Source organism: Papaver somniferum, chromosome 11 (assembly GCF_003573695.1).
Source record: "Papaver somniferum cultivar HN1 chromosome 11, ASM357369v1, whole genome shotgun sequence".
NCBI lineage: Eukaryota > Viridiplantae > Streptophyta > Magnoliopsida > Ranunculales > Papaveraceae > Papaver > Papaver somniferum.
Window position 1 is genome coordinate 119,499,262 of NC_039368.1, and position 11,573 is coordinate 119,510,834.

The 11,573-nt window shown below is 35.9% G+C and overlaps 1 pseudogene; it reads right to left on the minus strand.

The window, feature by feature from the left end:
* Positions 1-861: 861 nt before the first annotated feature.
* LOC113325008 lies at positions 862-11,092 on the minus strand (annotated as a pseudogene).
* Between the last annotated feature and the right edge of the window lie 481 nt (positions 11,093-11,573).

Here is an 11,573-nt window from a genome sequence, read left to right on the forward strand (position 1 = left end):
TTACCAACCAATAGTACCTTCTTTCTAATCCCCTTGTACTTAACATAACTACACACATCCATCAGCGAGAACAGGGGAATTTCAAAAACATTGTACTTAACACAACAAAATACGTACATCACCATGAATGTAAAAACACAAGCAAACCCAAAACACAAGATACAAAGTAACATAATAATAATTAAGCCCACACCATCAGAAAATGTGTTGCAAGATCCCTTCAGTCGCAAGAAGAAAAAAGAAGTTCAACTGCCAACAACATGAATGTGAAAACAAGCAAACCTAAAAACAAAAGACATAAAAAGAGGACCAGTTCTAGAACCTCCGAAAAAGTTTCACCATCCAAAACATAACACATAAAAACATGTTCTTAACTTCAAACTGATAACAGCAAAAAGGAAGCAAATACCTAAGGATTATTGAGGGCCTTTATAAGTCCGCCCAAACTTCCCGTAGTCCTCCTTCTTTCGAAGCGCTCTTGATAAAAGCTTCGTAGGGAACCTGTCCTGATCAGTTTGCGCTAGACCCCAGATTTTCTCGCATTCATCATGGTATTCCTGCTTCTCAGAGATTTTGAAGATATGTGTTCCTCTCAGGTCCCATTTTATGTAGCTTCCTTTCATTCTAGTGAGTCTGTTATAAATCTGGGTAATGGTTATGTGATCCCTGACATGATCCTGCAATTCATCTTTTCCTCCAATTTTCTTAAGCTTACCATTATTACGACATTCCTGCATGGCTCGCAGGATGACAATGTTATCAGCATGGCTGAAGACAAGACGAAAACGGTTACAGAGAAATCTATATTTTGATTTACAATATATGAGTTTGAATCAAGAAAAGAATTATTGAAGAAGAAGATGATATTACAATAATTGGGAAAGATTAATTGGTCTGTCTGTTTCAGACAGCTACTAATACAGATAGACACAGACTTCTAAAACAGACGCTCTCACTCAGATACTAAAACAAACACCAACTGACTAGACTGAAATCAATACATTTGACTATACTTATTAGCCCCTCTCAAACTGATAGTAAGAAGGACTAATCAGTTTGAACACATCATAAGAAAAATTAAAATTGATAGCAGACACCAATTGACTGGACTAAGTAATAGCAGAAATGTCTTCAGAAGAAAAGTCTTCAGTAGCAGCAACAGCAGACATATCTGAAGAAGTAGAAGAACCAGCTGAAATAGAAGTAGGAAGTCCAAGTAATTGATGCAGTAATGAAGTAAAAATAGGAGCACACAATCCCTTTGTGAACAAATCTTCTAACTGGTGTTCTGATGGTATATGCTGAACTGTGAGAAAGCCTTTTTCAATTAACTTCCTAACAACATAATAATGGATTTTTATATGCTTGGCCCTGGAATGAGAAACAGGATTAACAAATAAGTAAATAGCACTGGTGTTGTCACAGAACAAAGTAATAGGTAGCTTAAGTGAAAGATGTAACTCAGAAAACAAAGACGCAAGCCACTCCAATTCTGATATAGCAACTGATAAACTCTTATATTCTGCTTCAGCTGTTGATCTAGACACTGTAGGCTGCTTTTTACTTGACCATGAAATCAAAGAAGTACCATAAAAATTGCATATCCACAGGTAGATCTTGCTGTCTCAGGACCACTACCCCAATCTGAATCAGTGTAAGCTGTTAAGCACTCAATATCTCCCTTTCTTAATGTTATACCATAACCAAGTGTACCTTTTAAGTATCCAAGGGTCCTTTTAACTAGTAGCAGATGTATATCAGTATGTGAATGCATGTACTGACTAGCATAACTAACAGCAAAACAAATGCCTGGTCTAGTTAAGCATAAATACTGCAATATCCCCACTTTAGTTCTGTACTCAGTAGCATTTGGTAATAAAACCCCTTCCTTGATAGATAGTCTAGGTCCTTTAGCAACTGGAGTATTGCAAGGATTACAGTTCAACATGTGAGCTTTAGAAAGTAATTCCACAGTGTATTTCTTTTGAGATAACATAATAGAATCATGTGATCTGACTGCCTCTAATCCTAGGAAATAATGTAAGTTTCCTAATTCCTTCATAGTAAAGTTGTTACTCAAATATTTGATAAGATCAGCAAGCAAAATTTCTGAGGACCCATTTAATATAATATCATCAACATAGAGTAATAAGATTATCATTTGTGAGTCAAAAATATACACAAACATAGAAAAATCAGACACTGTTCTCACAAAACCAAAAGTAATCAATGAAGCACTGAATTTTTGAAACCAAGCCCTTGGTACTTGTTTCAAACTGTATGAACTTTTCTTCAAGTGACACACTTTATTTGGATATTGAGGATCAACAAACCCTGGAGGTTGTTGCATATAAACATCTTCATATAAATCCCCATGTAGAAAGGTATTGGATACATCCAATTGCTTAATAACCCATCCTCTTGTAACTGCTAATGTGAGAACTACTCTAACAGTAGTTGATTTTACTACTGGACTGAAAGTCTCACCGTAATCAATCCCATCTTGTTGGTTATAACCAAGTGCTACTAATCTGGATTTACATCTTTCCACTTCTCCATCTAATCTATACTTAATCCTATAAACCCACTTGCAACCTAGAATGTTTATGTGAGGTTCAGGATCAACTAAGTCTCATATATCATTATTTTTCAAATCTGTATTCTCCTCCTTCATGGACACTTGCCATGTTGGATCCTTAATAGTTGACTTAAAACTTTTGGGTTCAGTAGGAGTATTGAGTAAAGCGGTAAAAACATGTTTTACTGAGTAGTTCATGACATGATCAGGAAAAAAATTTGGTTTTGAAATTCCTTTTTGTGACCTTGTAACAATGGATTGAATGGGAACAGACTCGGTAGAAGGCAAAGACAATGAAACAACTTCAGTTAAATCAGAGGGTAAAACAGAAGAAGTAGAAGAGGGAAAATAAAATTCAGATTCAGAAAATACAACATGCCTTGAAATATAAGTTCTTTTGTTTATGGGATTGTAACATTTATAGCCTTTATGTAAAGAGCCCTATCCAAGAAAAAGACACTTGACTGATTTTGGTGATAGTTTGTCAACTCTAGAGTGACCCAAGAAAGGATAACAAACACATCCAATTTTTTTTTAACAAAGAGTAATCTGAAGATGAATTATAAAGAACTTCAAAATGGGATTTATTGTTCAAAATTGGAGTTGGGAGTTCTGTTAATTAAATAGGTGACTGCTAAGAAAGCATCATACCAAAATTCCTTTGGACAATGTGCATTAAAAAGAAGAGTATTCCCCATTTCAGTAATGTGTCTGTGCTTTCTTTCAGCAAGACCATTCTGCTCTGGGGTTTTTGAACAAGATATTCTCAGTTGAATACCACAAGAATCAAGAAAAAGCTTAAAAGAACCCTTGACAAGTTCACTAGCACCATCAGTTTGGAAAGAAACAATTTTTGTATGAAACAAATTTTCTGTCAAGGTTTTAAAATGCTGAAAACATTTCAAGGCATCAGTTTTAAGGTGCATTGGGTAAATCCAATTGAATCTGCTGTAATCATCTATAAACAGAATATAGTATCTATGACCAGATAAAGAAGAAATTGGTACTGGACCCCATTCATCACAATATACAAGTTCAAGAGGATTAGATGCATGAGTAGAAGATAGTTGGAAAGGTAACCTTTTACTTTTAGCTATTTGACAAGGATGACATAAGGCTTTTGAAATAGAAGAGGAAAGTTTAATGCTTTATGATGGTGAAGTTGTTGTAAGATTCTAGTGGATGGATGACCTAACCTAATATGCCAAATATCAGGAGAAGCAACAATGGAAGAAAAGGCAGAGTGAATTATGGCAGAAGAGATAGGATATAGGTTATTGATCATTTTTCCTCTAGCTAATAACTCATTTGTCTTCAAACATCTTATCTCAAAACCATAAGGATCAAATGTTATAGAACAAACATTATCTGTAGTAAATCTAGCTATTGATAAAAGATTATGTTTCATAGCTGGAACATGCAATACATTAGCTAGTTTAAAGCATGCAATAGGTGTTTGAATGATAGAACTACCAGTAAGAGCTATGAATAAGGTCTTACCATTGCCAATTTGAACCTTATCCTTTCCTGAATAATCACAAGCATTTTGAAGCACAGTTCTGTCACCAGTCATGTGTGTAGTAGCCCCACTATCTGAAATCAAACCAGTACTTGATGAAGAAGGATCATCATTGGCAGCAGTGAAACTTGCAAAAGCTTGTTGAGCAGGATCAGAAAACGGAAATATGGAGAACCATTTTTACGAGAATAGACTCCTCCTGTAAGAGGGAAAAATGCATGAGTTCGTTTTCATTCACATTCTTAACCAGGATGAAGAGGCAAATAAGTCTTTATAAAAATTTAAACTCAGAAAATACCTCGTTACTAATATCTCTAGCCAAATTTCCATTAGCAGCCATTAGAGCGAGCTGCATCCTGCATGTCTCGATGGGCCTCTGCCTCCTCTTTTCATTTTGTTTCCTACCAACAGAAAAAGTTCATAAACACTCTCTCTATCATGGCACAAGCAGTTCTATTTTTCTAAACAGGCACGTACGAGGACTATCATTCCCCTGCGCTCGTGCTGTAATAACAAATTATACCTCTTCAACAACTTTAGGTAAAAGCCGCAACCACTTCTCTTCTTTCGCCAACAAGGTTTAGACATTGTATGAACATCACTTAGCTCGTCGTTATATGTCATTGGACTTTTGAAATCCAACCTCACATCAGCATATATCTCAAGAACATTTTTATGCCCAGTACCATCTACTGTGTCCATTTGATTCTCATTGTATTACAATCAATGGGTTTGTCAATCACCTAAACAACTAGCAGTTAATGCACATTGCAAATAACCAAATCCAACTAATAAAAAGAGCCCTGTTCGGTGCATATTAGAAACAAGACAAGATATTCTGCGGAGCAACGCGAATATATAACATACGTCACAGTAATCGTGTAATCTTAGTCCCTTAACATCTGCAGGTTGCATAAACGGCCAAGCCAACTCATGTTGCATGATCTGCCAATTAGTAAATACACAATTACATTAATGGAAGTACTTAAAAATAATTGCAGTGTCGCATAAACCCATGCCACTGCAGAAGTACATACCTGGCATGATATCGTGGCAAATTGGCGCATAAGCTCTTGGAGTCTCTTGGCTGCTTCTTGGTGGTACTTGTAGACCTAGAGACTCTTAAAAACACACATAAGTTAACTCCATAGCATTCAAAGTTCATAAGCTCTTGGAGTCTCTTGGCTGCTTCAGTCGACCTCTATCTGTCAGTCATAAAAACTGTACAAAAAAATCAAAATCAATTTTTCGTTTTTTCAAATTTCATCAAATTCAATTTTATCTTCACATAATAAATCAAATTGATATGAACTTTCGATCAAATACAATTAAAGAAACAGATTACATGTTAAAAGGTCAGTAATAACTCCAATGATTCAACCTCAATCGATCAATTTCACTACCTATTTCAGTAAAAAAAATAAAAAAAATTCAATTCTTAAAATATAATTCCACGAATCAGTAACAGTTAAATGGACTTCACATTAATTCAAATACAAAATTATTGTTCCAATTGAAGTTGTAGAACCTTTTAATTGTTGTTTCAATTCGACCAGATTCGCTGCTTTCAATATCAAATTTTACAGAAAAAACAGAGTTCTGTATTCGACTCCGTGAAGAAGACGACGTGTTATAGGTGCGGACTATCGCCCGGTATGGATAATCGACCCGACCCGACCCGACCCGGTCCACTGCTCCCAAAGCTCTGTTGCGTTCTTCGGAAGCTCTGTGAATCTGATTGGATTTTAAGTTTACCAACACTTTTTTAAAGTGTTCATGTTTTCATTGAGCTGGGTACCCAATCGATGGTGATGGTGTTAGTGTGAGTAGAACATGTAAAACAAATCTTTTAAAAACCTTCATTTCATTAACCAAAATAGTGAGTTGGGAAACCATATTCTTCTTTTTAATAACGACGAACCCATGTGATGAATTGCAAAAACATTTGGAAAAAAAAAAAAAAACAGCTGGGACGAGGTTCTCAGACAAAACTAAAGAGAAGTGATTTTCAATACAGATGGAGAAGAAATAAAGAAGGAACCAGAAATTTGTTTCAATTAAACTCCACCTCCAAGATGTATTTTGGACACATGTTATTCATGTACTAATGATACAGAAGCATAGTGACACGCGACGTTTTTATATTGCATTTCAAAGATTTGCATGTTGCTTTGCAATATATTGCATTCATTTCCTCGGCAGAAATTTGTTAAAATGAAACTAAGATTTTAACAAGAACCTGGTCAAATGCCCAAATATTTTTAAAATATGGTTCTGATGGACGAGTAAAATCCATAAAGGAATTTGGATAAAATGGAGGGATCACTGTTCAACCCCTCAAAAGAAAAAAAAAAACCGGCATACACAACATCACATGTTATATACGGACATGTCCAACCTTTTATTTTAGTTATCAATTTGTATTGAACCAATCCGTTAATGGATGTTGCAGCATAGGTCGAGAGATATCGTCCTTTTCAACAGGTCATTAGTAATTATGCTTTTTCTTCGGTCGACCTCCACTGCTGCAGCAGTAATCTAGTAAAACAATTAATCTAGTAAAACAATTCCATTACATGGAGACATTTCATCGTAATGTAAACTTTGATAGGAAAAACTGACAAATTGGGGGACTTAGTTCCAGGACCTCCCCACTGTCTATTATATATTTCCAATTAAGAAGAGAAGCTGAGTAATGAGCATTTCTTACTTGTACTTGATCTCAACAACATTAACATCTTCATCTGGAACAAAACCATGAGTTGACAGCAAGCGGTTCTCCAGCTCGGGCATCAAAGGAAGTTGCAACAGCCAAATCCTATCGCCAACTTCCCCACCTCTAGTTCCTTCAACCTGCAGAACACTCAGCATAAGGAGATTGAAAGATTTTTGGAAAAATTTGTGGATGGTGCTTTGCAGCTAACCTATAAATGTGATGCAAGTGATGCTCCCTATAGGCTCCGAGTATTTCTAATTTCATTTTTCTTTATGGTTGCTAAAGATATCACATTAATCTCAATGAAACCCGACTATAAACAAACGAGAAGTTTTTTGATGCGAACAGAAAAGATAAGTTCATGCATGCGAGATCATGGTATCGTACATGCCTGAGGAACAATATCGGGAACATCATCAGGACAAATCCTCTTCTGAAGAACGACCCCTTTTACTGTTTGGTACTTTTCATACAGTTTCTTCTCCTATAAAAGAAACAACAAAGTACATTACACACATTCAGATATATCGTTATAATATCGATGAGTCTCGCCCATGGGAACACTTAAGAATCAGAAAGAGAGAGCAAGTGCAAGAGGAAAACCTTCGGTAAGAGAAAAACAATAGCTCGTCCTTGTCTGTCTTATCTTGCAGTCCCGCCAACTCTGTGTATGAACATATTTGGATTTTGAGGGGGGTCATCATACTGCATAAACCACAAAAATAATTGGAGTTTTCCTTATCATAAATAAATTACTTACTTCTTTCAATCGTTGTGGAAAAACCACTGCCTTATGAGTTTAGTCAGACACGCATCAATATATTTACAGCATGGAATGTCATAGAACTCATGGTTATAGAATAACGAAGCAAAATGAAATATCAGTCAAAAATGCCGTGTTCGTCTGCACCTCTTCCATGACCAATTAGAAGAGGTATCTCGAAGTCCAAAGCTACAGGCCTTTTACCTAAAGGCGCTCTGGACTCAAACTCGAAAAGTATGTCAAAAACTCTAAAAGATTCTAATAAGATTTCAGCGGCAGGCCTCATGGAGTCGCTCTCTGCTATGTGAATGAGTTTTCGGAAGACCGGAAAGTTATGTGTAATAATGAGTTTTCATACAAGGAATTCAACATAGTGGAAATCTAAGGTGAATCTTTATCCTCATTTTATGGAGTTAATCTGTTTGTTAGCATTCTGTTTTAGTTACTGGTCAATGAAATATACCTGCACGACGAAATCAACACCTGGAATGTCGAGTCACCGCACTGCTACATCTGCACATAAAAGAAAACCACTTGAAATTTCTGTAAAAGATGCTAATGTTGTTTCCGTTCCAACCTACTCCCTCCGTTCTTTTTTAATAGGCCAGTTTCTATAAATAAAAGTTTCAAAAAAATAGGCCAGTTTCTTAATTGGGAAAGTCAAATGTTACTTTAATTTTTTGGGACCACTTTTCTCTTAACTTCTTTTGGTGACAAGTGTCATGTGGACAACTTCACTTTACTTCTTTTACTAACAAGTGTCACGGGGACCATTTCACTTCACTTCTTTTATTGACAAGTGTCATGAGGACCACTTTCAATGATTAGTTCTCTTAATTTCCTTAAATTTTGCTAAAAACAAAACCGGCCTATTAAAAAAGAACAGAGGGAGTATAAAACAATAACAGAACACTAACTCCCAAAATAAACTCTTACAAACCACCACTGACATTGCTGCTATAATTTACCAACCTGTTTCATTTTCCCATGAAGAGGAACAATGCAGTGAACTTTGAGAGCAGCAAATTTTGGAAGAAAATAGTCAACACTGGCACATGTCATGAAGTAGCTGCAACAAAGAAGAAATTGGACATAAAAGAAGTGAATAACGGTATCAGTGGGAATCATATACCATACATTTATAGCAATTAAGAAACAACCAGAATACATAATAGGCAGCTGAATAACCTACATGATGATCTTTTCATTCATGTTCTTTGTTAGGAAATCAACAAGCTGGGATTACTTCTTATCAGCTTCACATATCATGTACTGCAAGATCAAAGATATAATAGCAAGGTGTCGGATGAGAAGTACTGGGTCAAACCATAGGACAAAATAGGTGCCAAAATTGTGAATTGGAGAGAGACACTAACTACAAATAACTACTTAGCTATATTGATTTTAGGCTTTTTGGTGTGATCTGAGTGTAAGTTTTGTGGATGTGTATCTCCAAAGAGGGATCTGACAAACCCAACTATGTTTTCCATGATCTTCAGAAAAACAAAAACAAAAAACAGTGACTTCTCCCATGGTGAAGGTTGAGTCAAATTTCGTTGTATCACACCAATGTAGTTGTTAAAACTTTTAGATAAATTGCACATGAGAGTAACTCAAGTATAAATCAAGAAAGCATAAGTAAAGTGACACGTAAAGAGCAAAGTAAATTACGCATCAGAGAACTATGTTAGAACTATGGAAAGCGTAAGTCAAGAACTAAGTGAAGTGACAAGCAAGTAAAGAGCAAAGAAGATTATGCATTAGAAAACTATGTTAGATCGCCCCTTCCCTCGGTCATACTTAGACTAAACGTCTGAATATAAGACTGCTTCAGAGAATTGAACCAACTTTTGTTTCACTCCTGTTATGTTAAATACAATGCTTCGAAGAACATAACAGCTTCTTTTCAACTTATCCAACTTCCAATGCAGCAAACATAAGAGAAAAGGCTACTTCCATTATTTACTTCTTTAATAATTAGTGACATTCCTAGTCAGCTTGTCTTGAGGCTTCAATAATCATCTCTCTTTTCTTAGAAGTTAATGAAAAATATCAGAAGCCATGTACAACACATGGACAAAAACAAGCTCTCCATAATCATCAAAATCTTTTCTCAACTAATTCCAGCATAACTTTAGGAAAAAATAGTTTTAGACGTTTAGTAATACCATACTAATATGGCAACAGTTGTTCACCAATTCATAACCAAACTAGTTGGTATCTAACTAGCATGCGCCCCTTCGAAAGAAACAGAATAAACTCAATAAAAGGAGTTGTTGGGGGATGATATTTTGAAAAATCGACATGTACCTCCATATCAAGGCCCAAAGGTGTTTTGGAAGATGCACACTCTAGCTTATCTTTTACTTCTCTTCGAACTCAACCGTTGCAGAAACAAGATTCCTCAATCCTGCAATGGCAACCTCCTCGACTTCCTCAGTTTGAGTAACTGAGAAAAGACCAGCTCTGTGCTGCTTCAGTAAGAGAGTTATAATGGGATTTATCTGCTTTTCCAGGAGCCGACCAGCCTCTCCTAAATCAGAATCTGTCCCAAACAGAAGTAGATAAATAGAGAAACTTAACAAATATACTGAAACTGAAATCACTAATCAGAGACCTATCCAATATTTCATTCAATGGAAAACCTCAGGCTGAAACCTTTTTATGCTTTTCCTGACTCTCAATTGACGTAAAATCTAACAAATTGGATGATAGTTCTATGATAAATAAAGGGTATCCGTGAAAGCTAACATAGCATTGATATTATACCTCAAAGTTTATGTAATCTAAAATCTGCATGTGATCCGTAATGTCGTAAGTCCTCCCAGGCATGCCTATAATCAAGTTTGCTCCCTCCTCCTCAATTTTCATCTTCATATCAGCTCTTACACTTACTTCACCTTGTCCACCATGAAGAAGCACTGGCCTAACATTTGGTAACATCGCGATGGTACATCTGTGATGCCAACTCTCTTGTTGGAGAAAGAATTATCCCCACAATCTGCATGTATAAAAATATTTGTTCTTAGCACATAATAACTTAAACAGACATAAGATTTCAGCTAGAAAACCACCAAAAATGTAACCCTTTTCCTTCTTAAGAATAAGTAAATTGAGTTTTCTAATACAGACTCCAATACGGTGTTGGCATTACCTGAAAACCCTAGATTTTCCTACATTTACTAGTTCTGAAACAGACAGAGAAAAAAAAAATTATACCTGGTCTGGTTTAAGGGTCTGATAAGAAGAACGTCGCAGGATCTCAACAAGTGGAGTAATAAAAGCTAGGGTTTTTCCAGAACCAGTAGCAGCATCAACAGAAACATCTTTACTTTTACAAAAAAGTGGTATTGTGGCTCTTTGAAGTTTGAACTGGTGTACTTGAAGAGTAGGTTGTGACAGAGGGGGTGTTACGCCTCCGTCGCCATAAATTACCCAGTTTCCGTGATCCTCCTTGACAAATAAAATTTGGGGATTTTTTTGTATGGGAGCGAATCCAACTTCTAACTTGTTCATCTATGTGCTAGGAACAAGTTGTTGTCGCAGGGCACTGATTTTGACCCTCTAGCAATAGTCCAACAGGCTTTTGCTCAAGGATTGGTGATGGTCTACCGGGATGGCTTTTGCAAAAAGTCAGTTTGTCTTTAGAATTTTAAAACGACTTCTAATAATAAAGGTTAACTTTGTGTGTAGATTTCTGGTAAAAAGATTGGAAAAATAAAAATAATAGGGATTGTATCCTATGGATGTGCGGCCTAATATGGTATGTGGGGTTCTCTGCATATTCAAAAGTACTTGAATTATAAGGATCAAGCGTACATTATGATGAAAAGTATATCATCTTCATGAACGGTAACACTCTAAAGTAGATGAGATAGTTTTTATTTTGTTACGTAATAAGGCCACATCACTTATTACCCGAAATTTTTAAGGAAATATATTAAACTGATTGTTGAATTCTTTCCTTATATAATACCATGTTATGATTCATCATAGG